The sequence below is a fragment of the Sus scrofa genome, chromosome 13 (assembly GCF_054392235.1).
Source record: "Sus scrofa isolate SSC_HxYL_T2T_F1_AM1 chromosome 13, Sscrofa_HxYL_maternal_Yorkshire_Landrace_v2.0, whole genome shotgun sequence".
NCBI lineage: Eukaryota > Metazoa > Chordata > Mammalia > Artiodactyla > Suidae > Sus > Sus scrofa.
In genome coordinates, this window is record NC_139395.1 from 69241251 (window position 1) to 69263117 (window position 21867).

Here is a 21867-nt window from a genome sequence, read left to right on the forward strand (position 1 = left end):
GCATAATAACGGAAACCCATGTAAACCCACCCCAACACCAGCCCTTGCACTCCTAATTTCAGTGAATCCGGCATTCGTTCCTTTTCTTGTGGAGTGTTTGGTTTGAGACTGGCTAAGTGCTGCTGAGAATAAGACTTGATTTCTGGGCACAAGGCAGTGGTCCTCAAACTCTAGCACTTCTGAATTGCTTGGAGGGAGTGAAAACCCAGATTGCTGAGCCCTGCCTCAGAGCTGCTGATTTAGGAGGACTGGGATGGGGGCCTCAGAATGTGAATTTTTTTTTTGAAAAAAATACAGTTCCCTGTGCTGTACAGGAGGTCCTTGTTGTTTATCTCTTTTATATTCAGCAGTGTTTGACTCTTAAGCTCCTAATTGACCCCCTCCCCACCCCTTTTACCTTTTGGTAACCATAAGTTTGTTTTCTATGTGAGTTTGTTTCTGTTCTGTAAATAAGTTCATTTGTACCATTTTTAAAGATTCCACGTATAAGTGATATCATATGATATCTATCTTTGACTTAGTTCACTTAGTGTGATAATCTCTAGGTCCATTCATGCTGATGCAAATGGCATTATTTCATCAGAATGTGCATTTTTAACAAGCTTCCAGGTGCTGCTGCTACTGCCAGTCCAGGAATCACACTTGGAGAATCACTGATGTAAGAAGACCTCTTAGTCAGAGTCCCTGGTTTAAACTCCCAGCTCTGTCATTAAAAAAAAAAAATATTGAGAAATTCACCTATCATAAAAATTAACCTTTTAAAAATGAACAGTTCAGTGACATTTAGTTTATTTACACTGGTTTGCAATTACTGTCTCTGTCTTATTTCAAAATATTTCTAGTTCCCATTGTGGCACAGTGGTTAATGAATCCGGCTAGGAACCATGAGGTTGTTGGTTCGATCCCTGGCCTTGCTCAGTGGGTTAAGGATCTGGCATTGCCGTGAGCTGTGGTATAGGTGCTATGAGCTGTGGTGTAGGTCTCAGACGCAGCTCAGATCCCACGTTGCTGTGGCTGTGGCCAGCAGCAGTAGCTCTGATTAGACCCCTAGCCTGGGAACTCCATATGCCGTGCCAGCAGCCCTAGAAAAGACAAAAAAAAAAAAAAAAAAAAAAAAAAAAAAAAAATTTCCATCCTCCCAAAGTAAACCTTGTACTGATTAAGAAATTTCTCTCTGTTCCACTCCTCCCTTCAGCCCCTGGCAGCTGCCCATTTGAGTTCTTTCTCTCTGGATTCATCTATTCTGGATATTTCTTATGAATGGATCATGCTACATGTAGTCTTTTCTGTCTGTCTTCTTTCAGTTAGCATGATGTTTTTGAGATTCACCCATGTTGTAGCATGTATCACTACTTCATTCCTTTCTTTAAAAAACAAGTTTTATTGCAGTATAGTTGACTTACAATGTTATGTTAATACATCACTCCTTTTAATGCTTTGTTCATCAATTTATCTGTTGATGTCTACCATTTTTTGAGCTGTGTGTTGTTGAACAAGTTACTTAACTTCTCTGAGCCTCAGCTTTGTCTCTTGAGTACAGTAATGGTACTTCCTACTTTGGGGATTTGTTGTGAAGATAAGTAAGAGAATGTATGTAGGTTGCCTGGCTCAATTCTAGGTACATAAAGTCTCCATGAATGGAAGCAGTTATTAATATACTCTTTGCCTTAATTTGTTACTTCTTACCTCTTGTGATCAGGATTTGAGTGCAAGCAACTTATTTGGGAGATCATCCCAAGAAACATCTTTAGGGGAGTTGAGAAGTGAGACAGAGCAGGGAAAGAGTTAATCTAGATTGTGTCATCGAGCTGGCTACCACTGCAGGCACCTGGAGCTTAATCCTGTGGAAATCTCTTAGAAACAGTGTCCCACAAACTCTCCAGTGCTGTCCCACCACAGGGCAAGGGAGATGGGGTATTTTTTTTTTTTTTCTTAGGGCTGCACCAGCAGCATATGGAGGTTCCCAGGCTAGAGGTCAAATCGGAGCTGTTGTTGCCGGCCTACACCAGAGCCACAGCAACACCAGATCCAAGCCTACACCACAGCCACTGGCCTACACCACAGCCACAGCGGTGCCAGATCTGAGCTGCATTTGTGACCTACACCACAGCTCACAGCAACGCTAGATCCTTAACCCAATGAGCAAGACTGGGAATTGAACCCATATCCTCATGGGTACTAGTCAGTTTCTTAACTTGCTGAGCCATAGCGGGAACTCCTTGGGAGCTGGGGTATTTATATACCAGTCCTTCTGGCTATCTGGTAATTATCCAGCATTTGGGACCAGGGTTAAGTGTGGGACTCAGAAAGATCAGATAAAAAGATGCAGGTGCTGGTTGCTGAAGTGGCACGGCCAGGAGGGTGTGGGCTGATTCTGGCAGCATCCTTTCTCTTCTATGCAGATGTTTCTCTTTTCTTGCCAGCGCTTCCTTCCCCACCTTCCTTAGCAGTCAAGCCTATCTACGTTTGCATGAGAGAGACAGTGCTGTGAGAAGGGTCTATATTGCATCTCTATCTGGATTTCTCACAGAGCCTTGCAAGGTGCTTTTTCTGTAGAAACTCTTAGAAGGGATCCCACTTAACATCCCATCAGCTGGTGGTGTTTGTCCCTCAATAGAGTGTTCCAGGTGAGGACCTAGACTTCCTCATGAGATACTTCTCAGCGGACTGAGCTGAATATCCTCACAACCCACCTCCAACTCCCACCACCCAGGACTGAGTTTGCTCCCAAACCTGTTTATGTTGATTGTGTTGTAATTTAGAATCAATCACTTCAATTAAGTGAATTAACTAATACATGAATTAAATTGAATATCATAATCCAATTAGATACAAGTACAAAAATGATCATATCAATGAAAACTACAATGAATGCTTTGGAAAGATAGTTTACTGGGGAAAAAATGCTCTTGAATTAGATGTGGGGAAGAAAACTAAAATACTGAACAAGTTTTGTTAGAATCTAGAAGTCTATATTCAGATGGCTTTGAAATTCTTGTAGGTTTTCTCTCTTTTGTAGATGCTGTTGACTGGGTAACTCATGATCTGTTTCTACCTTCTTTCTTCCTGGTCTGTCTCTTGCACAGATCTGGAAAGTTAAGTACATAAATTCCAAACTTTTTGGGAACTGGATATGTCTGTGATTCATTTCTAACTGAAAAATAGGTGAAAATGTCCTGAGGAGGGTGTGGTTCTGATAAAATATATGTTGCTGATACAAGGAACAAATGTGTTAGGCCCTACTGTTTCATCATCTTCCTGCCTTGAATGCAGATGTAATATCTGGAAGTGCAGCAACCATTTTGTGATCATGGGGCTACAAGCCTACACCTAAGGCTAGTGGGGTGGAAAGACAGAAGAAATGTGGGTCTTGCTAGAGCATGAATGCCAAAATGCCTACTTTCAGACTCTTTGGTAAGTTAAATAATTAAATGCCTGCATTGCTTACACCATTTTTAGTTGCAGCTCAAAGCACTCCTAACTGATACAGCCTCTTCTAAGAACTTGTAATCATAATTTGCAAATGGTACATTATGGGTAGGGTTCATGCAAGAAAGATAGTGTACATCTCCAGTCAGAACATTTGTCCTCAGAAGTATTGCTCATTCATCAGTATATTGGCTAGTGATGGTACATAAATAAAATGTTATATATGTAATCTCGATCTAGAAAAACATCAGTCAAGCCCACAATAGGGGACATTCTACATTACTCCTCAAGACTGTCATAATCTTGAAAACAAGGAAAGACGGGGGAACCATCATGGATGAGGAGACCGGGGAGGCGTGATGACTAAATGAAACATGGAGCTAGGACAGGATTCTGGAGCAGAAGAGAACATACATGAAAAGAATTGGTGAAATCCAGATCAAGCCAGGAGCTCAGTTACTAGTATTATATCATTGTCACCTGGGTTTTGACAAATATATCATGATAATAAAAGATGTTAATGTGACAGGGGAAGCCTGATGAAGCCTATGTGGGATTTTCTGTTGTTGACATTTTATTTCTATAAATCTAAAGTCATTCCAAGATAAAAAGTTTACTTTAAGAACGCTTTGTAAGCATTATTTCTTGTTTTCTGGTATCCTCACTTGATCAGAGTCTTGATTAACTTAGCAGGTACCAGCCTTTCAAGCTGAGAAATGAGGGCTTCTACCATGCTTGGGGAACTCATACATTCTCCCCTTGGTGACGTGGAAGAAGAAAGATTTTACAAGTGGCTTTCTCTCCCTTTCCAGTTTGCATCTCACAGCCTCACTGCCATAGGGTTTTAAAAGTTCATTTTTTAAGAATTTATTTTATGTATATATCTATTTAAAATGTAAAGTTGTATTAAATTTAAATTACTTATTTTCACTATTTAATTTGTAACACTATTTTTTACTAAATGAATCTGCTGTTTTGCTTTGACGTGTTTATTGTGTGATGCTGGGAGAGCAGATAAACATGTGGTCAGAGTTGACATCTGTTGACATGCAGTGGTTGGTTTAGGGACAAGTGTAGGGTTCAGGATGTCATTGGTGTCCCTGGGAGTGATGCCCTGTCTTTTGGCTGGGAATGCTAAGCCGATGGATGTCTGCCCAGAGTGGGTGACATCTGTGCCATTGTTAGTGCAGAGGCCTGCATGGCAGTGAAACCAGGGGTAAGCAGAGCCCACACTTAGAGGTGAGCCTTCCCTGACATTGTTTGAGCCACTGGGATCCAGCCACGTTCAAATCCATGGCCTTTTCCATTTAACGAGCCAATGAGTTTCCTTGTTCTCTTTTTAAAGCTACAAGGAGTTGGATTTCTATTTATTTTTCTTTTTTTTTCTTTTTCGTCTTCTTAGGGCCTCACCCATGGCATATGGAGGTTCCCAGGCTAGGAGTTGAATTGGAGCTGTAGCCACTGGCCTACACCACAGCCACAGCAACATGGCATCTGAGCCACGTCTGTGACCGACGCCACAGTTCATGGCAACGCTGGATCTTTAACCCACTGAGCAAGTCCAGGGATGAAACCTGCATCTTCATGGATGCTAGTCAGAATCATTTCCACTGAGCCACGATAGGAGCTCTGGATTTCTATTTCTGTCACTTGCAACCACAGGAGTTTTGTTGAAACAGTAGCTGTCCCTGTCCCTCTGATTGACAGTTCTGTTCCTTTCCTCTGCCCTCCCATGGTCCTTAGCACAGAGCCATCCACTGCCTGGTTTTGCCCAGTATTCCTCACTCTACTGGGGAAGCATTCTTGCTCTGCCCCTTCCTAGCTATGAGCAAGTTATAACCAGGGCAAATTCCTTACGTTCTCAGAGTCTTAGTTTCCTTATTTGTTAAATGGGAACAAAAACTTTGCCTGCGAAAGGCATATTAGGAGAATGAAATAATGAAACACCTATAAGACATTAACAAGATTTCATATTAAATATTCAGATGTTATTTTTATCTTTTGATAAATAAATGGCAAGGTGGGAGTTCCTGTTGTGGCTCAGTGGTTAAAAACCCTCATGGTTTGATCCCTGGCCTCACTCAGTGGGTTAAGGACTGGTGTTGCCGCAATCTGCGGTGTAGCTCAAAGATGTGGCTCAGATCCAGTGTGGCAGTGGCAGTGGGGTAGGTGGCAGCTGCAGCTCTGATTGGACCCCTAGCCTGGGAACTTCCATGTGCCATGGTTGCAGCCATAAAAAGAAAAAAAAAGTGGCAAGGTTATCGAAGGCAGTAATCCTGTCTTATTTTCTTTTTTTTGTATCTTCTACCATACCCAATATATAATAGGAGGCTAAAACAGTTTAAAAAGTGTTAAGGGCCTCTGTGTTGGTTTCTAGGTATAAAAGGATGAGGAGGACAGTCTGTCCCCTGTAGTTCTTCAAGGCTAGTGAGAGCTGTTGCCCGAGGGAAGGTCAATCAAGAACAAACAGGGCTGTACCAGTTTACATTCCCACCAATAGTGTAGAAGGGTTCACTTTTCTCCATACCCTCTCCAGCATTTGTTATTTGTAGAATTATTCATGATGGCCATTCTGAGCATCGTGAGATTGTACCTTGTAGTTTTTTTTTTCTGTTTGAAATTAGTCACTATTTAGTAATTGACCAGATTACAGAAATAATCATGGTAGATACCTTAGTTCATCCTTCTAATCAGCCTGATGATCTGGTCTTCCTTGTTGCCAGCATCTCCACCTTCTACAAAATGGGTGGTCTTTTTCTTCATTCCACTTCGTGGGGAAGACAATTATGAGGGCCACAGGAAGTTGTTTGCTTCTTTGAAATGTTTTCCAACAGTATAGATCTCATGAATCAGATCTTCCATGCAAATGATGCCGTATTTACCAAGAGACCACACAGTCAATGCGTTATCTGTCAGGACAATTCACTTCTTGTTGATTTTGCTGTAACCATGCTTGTAGATCAATTCATTTACTGACTTCAGGTTTGGATACCCCCGGGGGATATATGGTTCTGCAATTCTCAGAATGTTAATTGAAGCCTTGTTGAGCTTCACAAAGGTGCCACTGAGGATCTGACAGTGGCAAAGAAGCTGCAACATCTTTCTGACCTTTGGGCTCATATCATTGATACCTCTGGTCCTGATGATAAATGCCGACTTAGGTTCTGCAGTTACATAGAAGTTGCCAGCTTTTCTTGCCATCCTAACCATTTGAATCTCAGTTCTGTACATTTGCCTGTATTCCTTGTTACAGTGCTTAGCTTTTTTGTAGATAAGCTTTCTCCTTGCCTTTCAAAGCATCTTCTGGGCAAACTTCTTTCTCAGGCACTTGATCTTAAACTTTGTGAAAATCTTTCGCTTTTTCTTTAGGGTTCCGGTATAGCAGGAACCTTCTTTTTCTTCTCTTTGACATCTGTGCCCTCCATGGTTCCAGCCAGGAAAGAGGGGTACCTCATAGTTTTGATTTGCATTTCTCTAGTAATTAGCGATGTTGAGCATCTTTTCATGAGCCTACTGGCCATCTGTATGTCTTCTTTGGAGAAATGTCTATTTAGGTTTTCTGCCCATTTTTCAATTGTTTTTTTTTGTTGTTGAGTTCTATGTGTTGTTTGTGTATTTTGGAGATTAAGCCCTTGTCAGCAGTTCTGTGGGTTTTTTTTTTTTTTTTTCATTTTGTTTTATAGTTTCCTTTGCTGTGCAAAAGCTTGTAAGTTTGATTAGGTCCCATTTGTTTGTTTTTGTTTTTATTTCCATTGCCTTGGGAGATTGGCCTAAGAAAACATTTTACAGTTTATGTCAGAGAATGTTTTGCCTATGTTCTCTTCTGGGAGTTTTATGGTGAAGTGTCTCGTGTTTAAATCTTTGAGCCATTTTGAGTAAAGCAACACGTGTTTACAATGGTGGGCACTGTGCTGGCAGAGCAGTGTGACAGGTAAGCCCCTGCTCTTACCTGTCAGGTGGTGAGAGGGATGCAGAACTTGCTTATCAGTTTTAGGACCAGGAAAAGAGGTATAGCATAAATGGAGTCAACCCTGAGTTTGAAGGCCACTTGTCCAAGAAGGATCTAAACTTGATGGGCTATTGGATGGATGGACCCAGAGAAAAGCTTTCCCCCCAGACAGGATGGGCTAGATACCCTCTGTTATAAAGGTAGCTGCAACTTTTTTTTTTAATTCACTCATCTATTCATTCATTTGAACTCTTTTTTTTTTTTTTTCGGTCTTTTTAGGGCCATACCTGCAGCATATGGAAGTTCCCAGGCTAGGGGTTGAATTGGAGCTGTAGCTGCTGGCCTATGCCACAGCCACAGCAATGCAGGATTTGAGCTGCATCTGCAACCTACACCACACCTCACAGCAATGCCGGATCCTTAACCCACTGAGCAAGGCCAGGGATTGAACCCTTGTCCTCACGGATACTAGTTGGTAACTGCTGATCCATGATGGGAACTCCAAACTCTTCTGTTTTTGTTTGGTATATTATATATAATTTACCATTTAAACTATTCTTCTGGGTAAAATTCAGGGACATTAAGTCCATTTCCATTGTCGTGCAACCATCTCCGTTCTCCAAGCTCAGACCTCATCAAACTTAATGTAATCTCTTTTACCTCAAAATAGTTACTCTTATTCCTCCTCCAGAGTCCATGAATTTGACAGTTCTAATTACCTCATAGAAGTAGAGTCATTCTCTGTTTCTCCTTCGTGGACTGGCTTATTTCACTTAGCATAATATTTTTAAGATTCATGCTCATTGTTACGTGTGTCAGAAATCTATTTTCTTTTTGAGGCTGAATAGTAATCCATTGTATGAATATACCACATTTTGCTTATCTATTCATCCATCAATGGACATTTGGGTTGATTCTATCTTTTGGTTATTGTAAGCAGTAGTACTGAGAACATTGTTCAAATATCTATTCAAGTTACTGCATTCGGTTCTTTTTGGCATAGATCTAAAAGGGGATTGGCTCCATCTTATGATACTTCTACGCTTAATTTGTTTCTACTTGTTAGGTTCTTTTTTTAACTGAGGTGTAGTTGATATAGTAGTTTCATGTATCTAGTGTAGTAGTGATTAGATATTTTTATAGATTATACTCCATTAGTAGCTGCAAATTTTAAATTCAGACAAAAGAAGCCAGCATCAAACTTGTCATGGTTTTAAAAGAATTATTTTCTCTAGGTATGATTTTGTAAATATTAATACAGAGAAAAACAATGTCTCTCACCACTCTTTCTAGAATTTGCCTTGAAAAATGTAGATTTCCTTTTGCTTCTTTTCTTTATGCAACAAAATCACTTAAGAAGCCAAATTTAAGCCATTTCAGAATTGCAGACATGCAAAAATCTTTATGAGGAACATTTGACCTGATTTGTTTTCCTAATTAACAAAGAACCCTCCCCTGAATGGCGTGTTTCACCCCACAGCACATTTTTAATCAAGGCATAAATTGTAGCAAACCAAGGTTTCGAAGTAAACCATGAAAGGCCACCTCTCACCGGAAGGATGGGAGGTATCAGAGCAATAACACAGCAGGGACCAGCATGAAAGGAGTAAGGAGTTAATGTGTGAGGGAATAAACAGTCTACGATGGAATCACAGCTCCTGCCCTGTCTGGACAAGCAGCAAACGGCCACCAGGAGGTGGCTGGGGGACGTCTCCTGTAACAGCTCAAGGTGAGGCCCAGCTGTCACCAAAGGCCTGATGGCATCTGCTGGCATCAAGAAATGGTTTGGAGAAAAAAGATGTCAAGTAGTGCATTTCCCTGTGAGCAGTAATGTTGGGGCCAAATAGCTTTAGTCAAGACTGAGCAGTTACAGCGCTAGGGCCGTAGGAAGAGAGTTCACTGCTGTTCCCTGGGAACTGAAATGCTGAAGGGGTCTGTGCTCTGCTTGGGGCGCAGCTAAACCCTGGTGCTGGAAGGTGGTTTATGACAGACCATAGGTGACCTTGACTTGACTAGCCTCATGTATAGAAATGAGAGGCTGATCCAGGATCACAGTCCCCCCAGGCATTTAGAGAGAGAGGCTGCATCTGGGCTGTTTATATTTGGGGGCATTGCTGTGTTTCATTTCCAACTTCAAAACATTAGTCTTTGATTGTTCTTGACTATGCAGCAGTTAAGTGGGGAAGACCCTGCATTAAAGGAGGAGCTGAGTTGCTCTCTCTCCCAATGTCCCTGACCCCTTTTCTTCTCTTTACCCCCTTCCTTTTGAAGACAAGTCTTCGGTGGAACTCTTAAATCTAAATGGTAGCTCAGGAGTTCCCTTGTGGTGCAGAAGGTTAATGATCCAGCATTGTCACTTTAGTGGCTGGGTTACAGTTGTGATGCAGATTTGATCCCTGGCCCAGGAATTTTCACATGCCATGGATGCCCCCCCCCCAAAAAAAAAAGAAAAGGAAAAGAAAAAATAAATAAATGCAGCTCAAATGAAGTAGAATAAAAAAAACCCTTAATATATCCTGTTAATTAAAATTCAATCATCTTATAAATACACAACCTCAAAAATAAACATCTCTTATGTTCTAATTTCCCAAGGATGATGACTTAGCACATTTGGGTGTATAGTCTTCCAAAGTTATTATTTTTTATTTTTATATTTTGCTTTTTGAGGCTCATACCCTTGGCATATGGAGGTTCCCAGGCTAGAAATTGAATTGCTGGAGCTGCCCACCTACAGCACAGCAACGCTGGATCCTTAGCCCACTGAGTTAGGCTGGGGATTGAACCCACAACCTCCTGGTTCCTAGTCGGATTCGTTTCTTCTGCACCATGATGGGACCTCCCCAAATTTATTTTTAATGTAAGAACAAACCTGTCTGATTGTTTAAACAGAAATGGGAGTTTTCATACATCTTTTCTTTGCTCACTCTTGGTAGCTGTTCACCTTCGTGGTTGCCAGATATCTTTGAACACCTTTGTGATGTTTTGACAGTTTTCCACTTGCTGATCTGCTTTACTTGTTTAGTGATCTGTCATGGAGATTTTTCCATATTGGGATTGATGCACTGCTTCACTGCTGTCTGTGTTTAATGACTGTGGCTTCATGGTATTCCACTCTGTGGATAGATCACTTTTTTTTTTTTTCCCATTTCTCACCGATAGGCTGGAGCAGAAGGTATGAATTTAGAATCTCTCTCAACCTCTACACATACACACACAGACAGTTGGAGTTTATAGCTCTGCTCTGCAGGGTTAAGGAAGAGAAAAATAAGGTTGATCTGTGTGCATGCATATTTACACAAACATGCAGGATCTTTATACCTGTGTGTGAATTCAGAGGCAATGGAATCTCATTGTGTATGAATTACTTATATATTATATATATTGCATGAGCGATGAGGAAAGTTGTGCTGGGAAAGATGGTGAAGATCCTGTTCTTCCTAGAAAGACTTGATGAATAAGAAAGAGACTGTAGGCAACAGATTCATGCTTTGAGATATGCAGGTTGTGGATGTGCAAAGAATAATGTCAGACTCTGGCTTGGAAAAGAGAAGCAGAGTAGCCACAAGACCTTTATAGGAATACCAGTGCATAGTAAGGAGCTGTTAAATAAATACTGTTTCAACTCAAGCAGTGTCTCAAGAATTTGGTGGTTTAGGAAGAAGGATGCTAGGAAAGATACTCTTTTATTCCAAAATATTTTGAGAGGCAAGCTGGACAGAGAAAAAAAAATAAGAACTAAACTGGAAGTCAAAAGAATTCGGTTTGATGCTCCTTTACCTAGGAATTTTGGGGTAAAATGAACAAGCCCATAACACTCTTATGGTAATTTTCGTGTCCTTGGCCCATGTAGACATGACGAGTTGATCACAGCATCATTCTCCCTTTGAACCCAAGGCGGCTTCAAGTCTCTCTGTATTGTTTCAGATCCATCTGCATGAGTCAGAGTTGACCAGCAAGATGGAATTTATTGGCAGCTCAAATCTGTAGGAGACCTTATCTAGGTGAGGGGTTTGGTGTCAAGGTGATAGGGCTTAGCACGTCCCTTGGTGGGTTCACCTACTGTATCTAAACCTTTGTCATCTCAGAAGGGAAACAGCAATAGCAAACAACTCAGTATGGAATGGTGGCACAAGCAAGGCCTTTGAAGTTATCCAGAGTAGAAGTAAACTTGGAAACCTTGGATAAATTAACTAATTTATCTTTGACTAAATTTCTGCATTTGTAAAGTAAAGACTACCCCACAAGACCATAGGGCACATTAAAAAGCGAATAGCGTGCTAATTGAGACAATGTAAGTGCTAGGTGAGCATTATTTTCTTATTTCTTTATCAACTTATTTTTATTCTTTCTCAGAAGTTAGGTGAATTTGCATGTTGGTGGGGCTGCAGAGCTCATGGTGGTCAGTTTACGCTGTATCTTTTTTTCTGCCCGCTGCAGCCATTTGATCTGAGAACCATGTCTCTCTGACCAGAGTCATTGGTTGAAGGGTTGTTCCTGACACAAATGAGCCAATCATAGTATCCTGTTCCCTGGCTGCTGTGGTTGGTCTATGAGAGAGCACGTCTTCCAGGTCGTGCAATCAGAGTCCTTCTCTGGGCTTTCTCAAATTGGAGCTGGGAAGGAAAAGTCCCAGTTCTCTCTGGCCAAGGCTACAGGGATATGAGTCGGGAAGCTGGTGTGTGTTATGTCCCTGTGACCTCTGGCATGTGATAGAGGCCAGTCTATGGGAAGAGATGCAAGACAGATGTGTAGAGAGATGATGAGACAAGAGGATGGTGCAGTCTGAGAGGGTCCTGGTTCCTGTCTTTAGCCATCTCAGTGGTCCCATGGTTTGGGAATGTGACTCAAAAATTTCCCTTTTGTCTGAGCTGTCTGGGCCAAGGTTTCTGTCATTTGTAACCAAGAGAGTGTTGAGTAATAGAATGGCCAAGGTTCTAGGCTCTGTTTTTTGTTTTTTGAATATTACTCTAGTTGAATGTAATTATTGGGGCAGAGCTGAGCAGGTGGTTTGGTCCTGAACCTACTGCTGGGCCTGCTGCTGCTTCTGCCACTTCTGAGCCACAGCTGCACCAGAGAAGGCATGACTGGAAAGAGTAGAGACATTGCTCCTTCCAGAAGGTGCCTGAGTGGGCAGGAAGGGGCCTCAGATTTCAGAAGTTTTGTTTCTTCTTCTTGGGTTATATTCTCTTTAAGGGTCTACCTACCAAGAGAAGCCCCCCCCCCCTCCATGAGTATTATAGAGAATGTGTAGGCTATGAGCAGTAAATTCAGTTTACCACAAAGAGGGGATTTATTTTAAAGACAAAGGTTCACTGCCCAGCACTTTACCTGGATTATTACATAATCACCCCCATTTAACAAATGAGGAAACTGAGGCCCAGAGAGGGTAAGGAACTTTCCGAAGAGTATGTAGCTTGTTAGAGAAATGCCCCCCCCCCCCTTTTTGGGCTGTGCTCACAGCCTGTGGAATTTCCCAGCTAGTGATGGAACCTGTGCCACAACAGTAACCTGAGCCACAGCAGTGACAACACCGGATCCTTAACCCATTAGGCTGCCAGGGAACTCCTAGAGAAACTCCTTTTTTTGTGACTATTCTCTTTCTTGCCTGTAAGTGCCAGGGTACTACTCATGGAATCTTTGACGCTTGTGTCTCTGCTCCCTTTCTTTTCTGGATTAATCATGTGTGTCTGTGTGCCAGTTTCCTCTTAGAAGGACACAAGTCATTTTGGATTAGAACCCACCCTAATGGCCCCATTTTAAACTTTGTCACCTCTTTAAAGACCCCATCTCCAAATATGGTCACGTTCTATGGTACTGGGATGAAGATGTCCACATATAAGTTGTTTCTTTGGTGAGGGGGCAGAATTAAGCCCATAGCTGTGGCAGGAAACAGAGATCACTCTAGGTATCTTAAGCAGACAGAGATTTAATACAGGGGACTAGGTATTTCCAAAGTATAGGAAGGGGTAAAGGAAAAGTCTCCTGGAATGACTCTCTTAGGAATGCTGCAGAACCCACCCACCAAGGGAGCTGCTGTTTCCTCCATAATCAGGGAAGAGGTGACTAAGGACCTTGTCACTGGAACTGTTGACTCTAGAGATGCCACCGTGGCAGCTTCTCTCTGGAGATTCTGAAGGTGCCATTCTATGTTGGCTCTAGAGCCACACTGAGTCAGAGCAGATGGCTACAGGACTTCCACCCTCTGGGGCTGGCTGTGGAAGAATCCGATTTCATCTTCCCACCGTGCTTGCCTGCCATGCAGCAGAAACTTCCATGTTGTTTCTCACATGAGTCTAACTGGTGGACCCTGGTTTCTATGAAGAGCCCTGGTTGCAAGGAACTCTGGGAAGTATGGTGCCCTCAAAGGGGAAGCACACCAGGAAGAGGGAAGAACAGGTGCTGAGCACCCACATGGTCTATCAAGCACATTCCTCATATACCTGTTGCAGCAGCTCTCTGTGCTGACTCAGTGTCTGCTCCTTTATAACCTCAACTTATAAATGGCCTTGACTTGTCATTTTCCCCTGCAGCTTTCACAGCTCCCTGCCTCTGTTTCTGTGCTTCTCAGATCAAATGTGGATGCAGAAGAGTCTGATTGGCTTTGCTCAGCCTTACAAGCTTGGCCATGACCTTGGTCATTAGACAGCTCTTGGGTTGATTGGCTGCCTGCCCTTGGTCTTGCACCCATTCTCCTCCCATTCAGCTTTGTCCAAGAAAGGTGGGCATGGGGGGCAAGTGGTAGGGGATATAGCCTGGCTGCCTTGGCTCTTGTGGCTGAGGGTAGAGGGTTTCACTTGGAAAAGTGTGGGAATATGACAGACAATCACTGATGAATCTGGCACACCTTGCATTCATGCCTCTACTGTGACATGAACACTGCAGCTTCTTTCTCTGACTCCTGGGAGACCCATTCCAGTTTCCATGGCACCGGGTCTGTCTTTAGCACCCCTGTTTTGTTTTACATGTCTCCTTGACTTCCTTACGCAAATATCAGCACCATCCTTCCTTGTCCCCTTGCCAAGCTTTTTTTTTTGATTTTATCATTATATATCTAAGAGGTTTTCATCTATTTTTATGTCTCTCTCTACCTCCCACTAGAATGTCGTCTCTGTAGGAGATTGTGCTCAGTGTGTGTTTGTGACTGTATTGTGCTGTTGTTGAGGGCAGAAGGCATAAGTATCAGAGTCTGGGTGGGTGACAGACAAGCAGAATGGCATGTGGTCAAGAGCATGCATGTGAAATGAAATAGAACTAGGCAGAAATCATATTTCTACCAAATTCTAGCTGTGCAACCAGGGGCTTGTTATTTCTTCTCTGAGCCTCAGTGGTTTCATCTGCAAAGTACAGTTACTGGTGACTTGGGAAGTCTTTGACACAGCCAGGGCTAACCCTTAAATATGTTGAGAGTCTGCTGAAGGTGGTGACAGATGAGCATGATGACCAGGGTAGTATGTCCCTGGCTAAAGAAGCAACTTCTCCTTGGTTCCTGCAGAGCATGGAAACCATGGCCTCGTATAGCCAGCCCTTCTAATATTTCTGGAGATGCTAGAAATCCAGATTCTTAAATGTTGTATCCATGAAATAAAACTGCTCTGTGGGCCAGCTAAAAGATAGACACACCCGACACTGTTGGTGTGTTGAGTTGGAGTGTGTGACTTTTTTTTTAAATTTAATATTTACTTTATATTTGGAGTGTACTTGATTAACAATGTTATGTTAGTTTCAGTGTACAGCAAAGTGAATCAGTTATATATATACATGTATATATATATATACACACACACATATATACATGTGTATATATTTTCCACTCTTTTTCAGATACTTTTCCCATGTAGGTTATTACAGAATATCAGGTAGAGTTCCCTGTGCTATACAGTAGGTCTTGTTGATTATCTATTTTAAATATAATAGCATGTATATGTTAACCCCAAATGCCCCTACCCACACCTTTCCCCTTTGCTAACCGTAAGTTTATTTTCTAAGTTTCTGAGTCTGTTTCTGTTTGTAAATAAATTCATTTGTATAATTTTTAAAGATTCCACATATAAGTGACATCCTATGATGTTTGTTGTTATCTGATTTACTTCACCTAGTGTGATAATCTCTAGGCCCCTCAATGTCTCTGCAAATGACATTATTTCATTCTTTTTTCCATTGTGTGTATGTACTACATCTTCTTTATCCATTCCTTTTTCGATGGACATTTAGGTTGTTTCCATGTCTTGGCTATTGTAAATAGCGCTGCAATGAGAGCTTGTGACTTTTGATAAGAGTGAATAGGTAGCTTTTACAAAATTTATAGGTGATTCGAAAGCCTCCTCTTTTCCTATCTTCTCTATGGCTTTGCCAATTAAAAGGAATCCCCAAATAAAAGCCCAAGCAACAAAAGGAAAATAAACTGAATTTCATCAAAACTAAAAAGAGTTGTGATTCAAAAGACACCACCAAGAAAGTGAAAAGGTAATTCAGAGGCTAGAAGAAAATATTAGCAAATCACAGATCTAATAAGGGCATAGGGTCTGGAATATCTAAGAATGCATGCATTTCAACAATAAAGGCTAGTCAGTACATGGGCAAAAGATGGAATTAGGTGCTTCTCCAAGAGACATATAAATGGCCAATAATGCTAAAGAGATCAGTGCTTAACAAATCAAAACCACAATATATTACCACTTCACATCCACTAGGATGGCTACAGTAAAACAGATAGTGACAAGTATTGGTGAGAACAGGGGTGATTGGAACTCTGATATACTTCTGGTAGGAATGTAAAATGGTGCAGACACATTGGAAAACAGTCTGTCATTGCCTCAAAAAGTTAAGCATAGAGTGACCATATGACCCAGAAATTCCACTCTAGGTATACACCCAAGAGAGCTGGAAATGTACGTGTGCACAATAGCTTGTCTGTGAATTTTCATAGTAGCCTAATTCACTGTAGCCAAAACATGGAAACATCCCAAATGTCCAGGTAAATGAAACATGGTATATACATACAAGGGAGTATTATTCAGCCATGAAAAGGAAGGCAATACTCTTACATGGATGCATCTTAAAAACTTGATGCTAAGTGAAAGTAGCCAGACACAAAAGGCTGTGTACCGTATGATTCCATTTATGTGAAATGTCCTGAATGGGCAGACCTCTAGAGACATAATGTCAATAGGTGGTTGCTAGGAGATGGGGGAGGGGAAATGGCCACTGGCAATGGTATCGTCTATCCCTTCATCCCCCTCTGAGCCTGTGTCCAGCATTCGTTTCTAACTAGGTTGACAGTGTCAACCTCTTAGCTTCCCCACATCCCATCAATCCTAAGCTATGATGACTCCACTTTCTTTGATTAATGGCTTTCAGGAAGGATTTTGTTCCTGCTGGATGTTGATAAATTGTGGGATGAACTGAGGCCACAAAACCTGTTTTCTCTTGTGGCTTCAGTGAGGTTTGAACCCAGGTCTCCAGAGATGAAAAATTACTTCTTTAACCCACTACACCAGGAGTCTTCCCTTAATATAATTCCAGTGGGGCCTGATGCGAGCTGGCCACATGGCTGTTACGGCAGATCGGCTATTAATCAAAATACCCACAAATGCGGGGAGAGCAACTCCTTGCTGCTGAAAAGACTCAGGTGGCTCAGCTGTGCCATGTCAATAAGCCGTGTGATCAATGAAGGGATGGCTGTAAAGCATCCTTTTGAATCCTTGAAAGGAAGGGAGCATTTACAATAGTGATAGGGGATGTTGGGTATCAAAGGATCAGTCACTCTAGCCATTAAAATAAAGATTTAGGGATTTATGACGGCTTTTTAGGTATTTGCCTCAATTGCGGATGGATGAAGTTTGACATATGTCCTTTCCTGTTGCTAAAACTCACAGGTCAGTTATTATACATTGCCTTCTCCTACCAGGAGGTATGATAAAGTAAGGAGCTTCCATGTTCAAACAAAGAATGAGTTTGTTATGTCCCATGTAATGTTGTTATTAAAGTAGGCACCACTCTAAATTCTTTACAGTTACATTCACCAAGTTTAAACAACAATCCTAGGAGCCTCATGCTGTTATAACCCCTATATTACAGATAGGGATACTGAAGCACGGAGAGGTTAAGTGACTTGGCCAAGGTCACACAGATAATGGGTGGTGGAGCCAGGATATAAACTGAGCCTGGACTTCTTCTCAACTACTCTGCCAAACTAACTCTGAGTGAAGTATTGCTCATTTAAAGAAGTTTCTGTACTCAAGATTTTCAGAACTTTTACTGTAGTAATAAACCTTATAAACCTTTAATATTTGGGTATAGGATATGGCATTTTTCAAATTGTTTAATTGCCCAAAGTCGGGGCATTGGTAATTTTGCGGAAGAGCTTAATTCAGACCTATACAACCTGGTTCCAGAGCCCAAACATTCATTAAACCATTCTGTCACACTGTCTCTTAATGTGGCCTAATTTTTCAGAGCTGTTTTCCCCTAAAATGAAAAAAATGAGAGTTGTGAATTCTAAATCTATTTTTAGAAGCTGATCACCACCCTAGTGTAACTAAATACAGCCTATCTATCACGGCAGAGGACATCTGTCATTTTTCCTGGCTGGCATCCATTAAATCTTCTTTTTCTTGGACTCCACATTTCCTTTGGGGTCCCACACACTCTCACTGCATGCAGTCACAGTGTCCTGCTGTTTTCTGCAAAGAGATGAGCACAGGATTGAAGCAAAGGCAGACAGACACTCCCCTGGGAATCTGATTTTTTTGTACTTGCGGTAAAGGACTCAAGTTCAAAAACTGGTGGGGGCAGCTAGGTCCCTGTATATGGGAGCCTTGATATCATTGGGCTGCCTACATCTCCGGGTTACCTCAGTTGTATTTTTTCTGAGACCTGGCTGTTGTATTAGTTATTGGTAGGCTTACTGACAATATCAGTTATGGTATCTGTTGCAATAATAATACTGTATGACAAAAAGCCACAAAACCCAGTGGCATTTGGTGATAAGCCTTAGTTGTGTGTGTGTCTGGGTCAGTTGGGATTTGGCTCTACTGATTTCCCTGGGTTACTCACAAGACCGGATGATGGCTGGCTGTTGGCAGATCTAGGATGGCCTTGGCTGGGGAAACTGGGGTCATGTGTCTCTCATCCTCCAGCAGGCTCATTCTGGCATGTTTTCATGGCCGTGGTAGAGGCACAAGAGAGAAAGTTCTAATACATGAGTCCGTTTACAAGCAAAATTCTAATTTTTTCTCTTAAAAATTATTTTGAGGAGTTCCCATTATGGCACAGTGGAAACGAATCCAACTAGGAACCATGAGGTTCGATCCCTGGGTTGTGGGTTCGATCCCTGGCCTCGCTCAGTAGATTAATGATCTGGCCTTGCCACGAACTGTGGTGTAGTGTAGGCCGGCAGCTGTAGCTCTGATTAGACCCCTAGCCTAGGAATCTCCATATGCGGTGAGAGTGGCCCTAAAAAAAAAAAAAAAAGCAAAAAATATTTTGAGATAATTATAGATTCTTATGAAGTTGTAAGAAATACAGCAAGATCCCATGTACCCTTTACCTGATTTCCCTCAATGGTGCTATCTTGCCAGACTACAGGATTGCAACCAATAGTTGATGTTGATATAGCCCGCTGATCTTGTTCATATTTTCCCAGTTTATTTGCACTCATTTATGTGCATTTGTATATATTTTGTTCTATGCAATTTTATCACAAATGTAGATTTCCATATCTCCCATTACAGTCAAGATATAGTAAAGTTCCATCAAGACAAATATCCCTTTTTATAATCATACTCCCAACACTAGGTCCTAACCCTTGGAAACCACTAATATTTTCTCCATTTCTATAATTTTGTCATGCAAGAGTATTGGATAAATGGAATCTTATATAATTTGGGGGGTGGGATTGGCCTTTTCACAGCATAATTCTCTGGACATTCATCCAAATTGTTGAGTATAACAATAGTTCCTTTTCTTTTTTTTGGCTGTGCCTGTGGAATGTGGAGGTTCCCATGCCAGGGTTCAAATCCAAGCCACAGCAGTGACAATACCGAGTCTTGACCGCTAGGCCACTGGGGAACTCCAGTAGTTCCTTTTTATTCCTGGGTAGTATTCCAGAGTACTGATGTACCATGGTTTATTTAACCATTTACTGATTGAGAAATATCTGGTTTGTTTCTGGTTTTGGTGTTAGGAACAAAGCTGCTATTAATGGTTGCTTTTTATTGTGTACAAGTTTTTGTGTAAATGTAAGTGTCCATTTCTCTGGATAAATGCCTGAAGTGAAGCTGCTGGGAGCATATGGTAATTGCATGTTTAGTTGCATAGGTGACCCTTGAACAATGTGAGGTTAGGGGTGCTTACCTGCTTCAAAGTTGAAAATCAGCCTGTAAATTATAGTTGGTCCTCTATATCCATGGTTCCAGTTATCTGTGGATTCAACCAACAGAGGGCGTAATACTGTACTATTTACTACTGAAAAAAAATCTGTGTATATGTGGACTTAGTTCAAACCCATGTTTATTCAAAGATCAACTGTATAAAAAACTGCCAAACTCAGCGTTGCTTTACCATTAGCATTCCTACTAGCAATGTACAAATGTTCTAGTTTCTCTGCATCTTGGCATTTGGTTATCACTATTTTTTCTTTTTGTGATTTTGATCAGTGTGCAGTGATACCTCATTAGGGTTTTAATTTACATTTTCCTAATGGCTAATAAAGTTGAAAATCTTTTCATGTCCTTATTTGCCACCTGAATATTATCTTCAGTGAAATATCTGTTCATATCTTTTCCCCATTTTAAAATTGGATTGCTTGCTTTTTTACTGTTCAGTTTTTGAGAGTTCTCTATGTATGCTGCAAGACTTTAGTTGGGTGTACTGTCTTCTAGTCTATAGCTTGTCTTTCTATGCTCTTAACAGGGTCTTTTTTTTTTTGGCTTTTTGCTTTTTAGGGCCACACCCACGCCATATGGAAGTTCCTAGGCCAGGGGTCTAATCAGAGCTTCACCTGCCCACCACAGCCACAGCAACATGGGATCCTAGCTGTGTCTATGACCTATACCACAGCTGAAGACAGCACTGGATCCTCAACCCACTGAGTGAGGCCAGGGATTGAACCTTGTGTCTTCATGGTTTCTAGTCAGGTTCATTACCATTGAGCCACAAAAGGAACTCCTTAGCAGGGTCTTCTAAAGAGCAAAAGGTTTTAATTTTGATGCTGTTCAATTTTTCTTCATGAGTCATGCTTTTGGTGTTAAGCGTTCTTTGCCCAGCTCTAGGTCTCCATTTTCTCCTATGTTTGTTTTAAATGTTTTAGAGTTTTACATTTATGTTTATGATGTATTTTGAGTCAGTTTTTGCATAATGTGTAAGGTTCAAGTCATGGTTCATTTTTAGCTTGTGCATGTTCATTTGTTTCAGCACCAGTAGTTGAAAAGGCTGCCTGTCTTTGAAATGCTTTTTCACCTTTGTGAAAAACAACTGAGACATATTTGTGTGTCTATTTGCAGGTTCTTTATTCTGGTCTATCAATCAGTGTGTCTCTCCCTAAACCAATACCACATTGTTTTGATTACTGCAGCTATACAGTAAGCTTTAATATCAGATAGAGTGAATACTCCTAACTTTTATTTTTCAAGATTATTTTAGCTATTTTAAGTCTTATTCCTTTCTATCTAAATGTTAGAATAAGCTTGTCTGTGTCTATACAAAGCCTTACTGGGATTTTGATAGAAAAGATATGACACCTATAGAACAATTTGGAAAGAATAGACGTCATTGATGTGTTGAATCTGACAATCCTTGTTGTCAGAGTTTTACATTTATTTAGATCTTCTTTTTAAAATTTTTTTTATTTTTAATTTTTTTCTTTTTAAGACTGCACTGCGACATATGGAAGTTGCCAGGCTGGCGGTCAAATTGGAGCTACAGCTGCTAACCTACACCACAGCCACAGCAATGCCAGATCCAATCCACATCTGCCACCTACACTACAGCTTACAGCAATGCCAGATCCTTAACCCACTGAGCGAGGCCAGGGATTGAACCTGCATCCTCGTGGATACTAGTTAGAATTGTTTCCTCTGTGCCACAAGGGGAGCTCCCTTCTTTGCATTCTCTAATCAGAATTTTGTGTTTTTCATCATATAGATCCTGTATCTAGTTTGTTGTATTTATACTTGAGCTTTTCATTTTCCTTGATGTAGTTGTAAAAACTATTGTGTTTTTAATTGGTTACTGCATGTTCTTTTTTTTTTTTTTTTTTTTTTTTGGCCGCATCCAAAGCATGTGGAAGTTCCCAGGCCAGGGAATGAATACGTGCCATAGCAGCGAGCTGAGCAGCTGTAGTGACAACACCAGATCCTTAACCCCCTGAACCCCTGTATGTTATTTTTTAATATACAAAAATGTGATTGATTTTTGTGTGTTGGTTGATTAGTTTCCTGATATTTTGCTGAACTCACATATTAGTTCTAGAAGGTTTTTTTCTTCTTCCT

General features: G+C 41.1%; 1 long non-coding RNA gene and 1 pseudogene across 3 annotated transcripts in view; one reads left to right on the forward strand and one right to left on the reverse strand.

Moving 5' to 3' along the window:
- The window catches only part of LOC146397390 (uncharacterized), a 270646-nt gene that overhangs the window by 11346 nt on the left and 237433 nt on the right, over positions 1 to 21867 (forward strand). The gene's annotated exons all lie outside the window — the stretch shown is intronic.
- On the reverse strand, positions 6103 to 6871 carry LOC110256274 (large ribosomal subunit protein uL30 pseudogene; annotated as a pseudogene).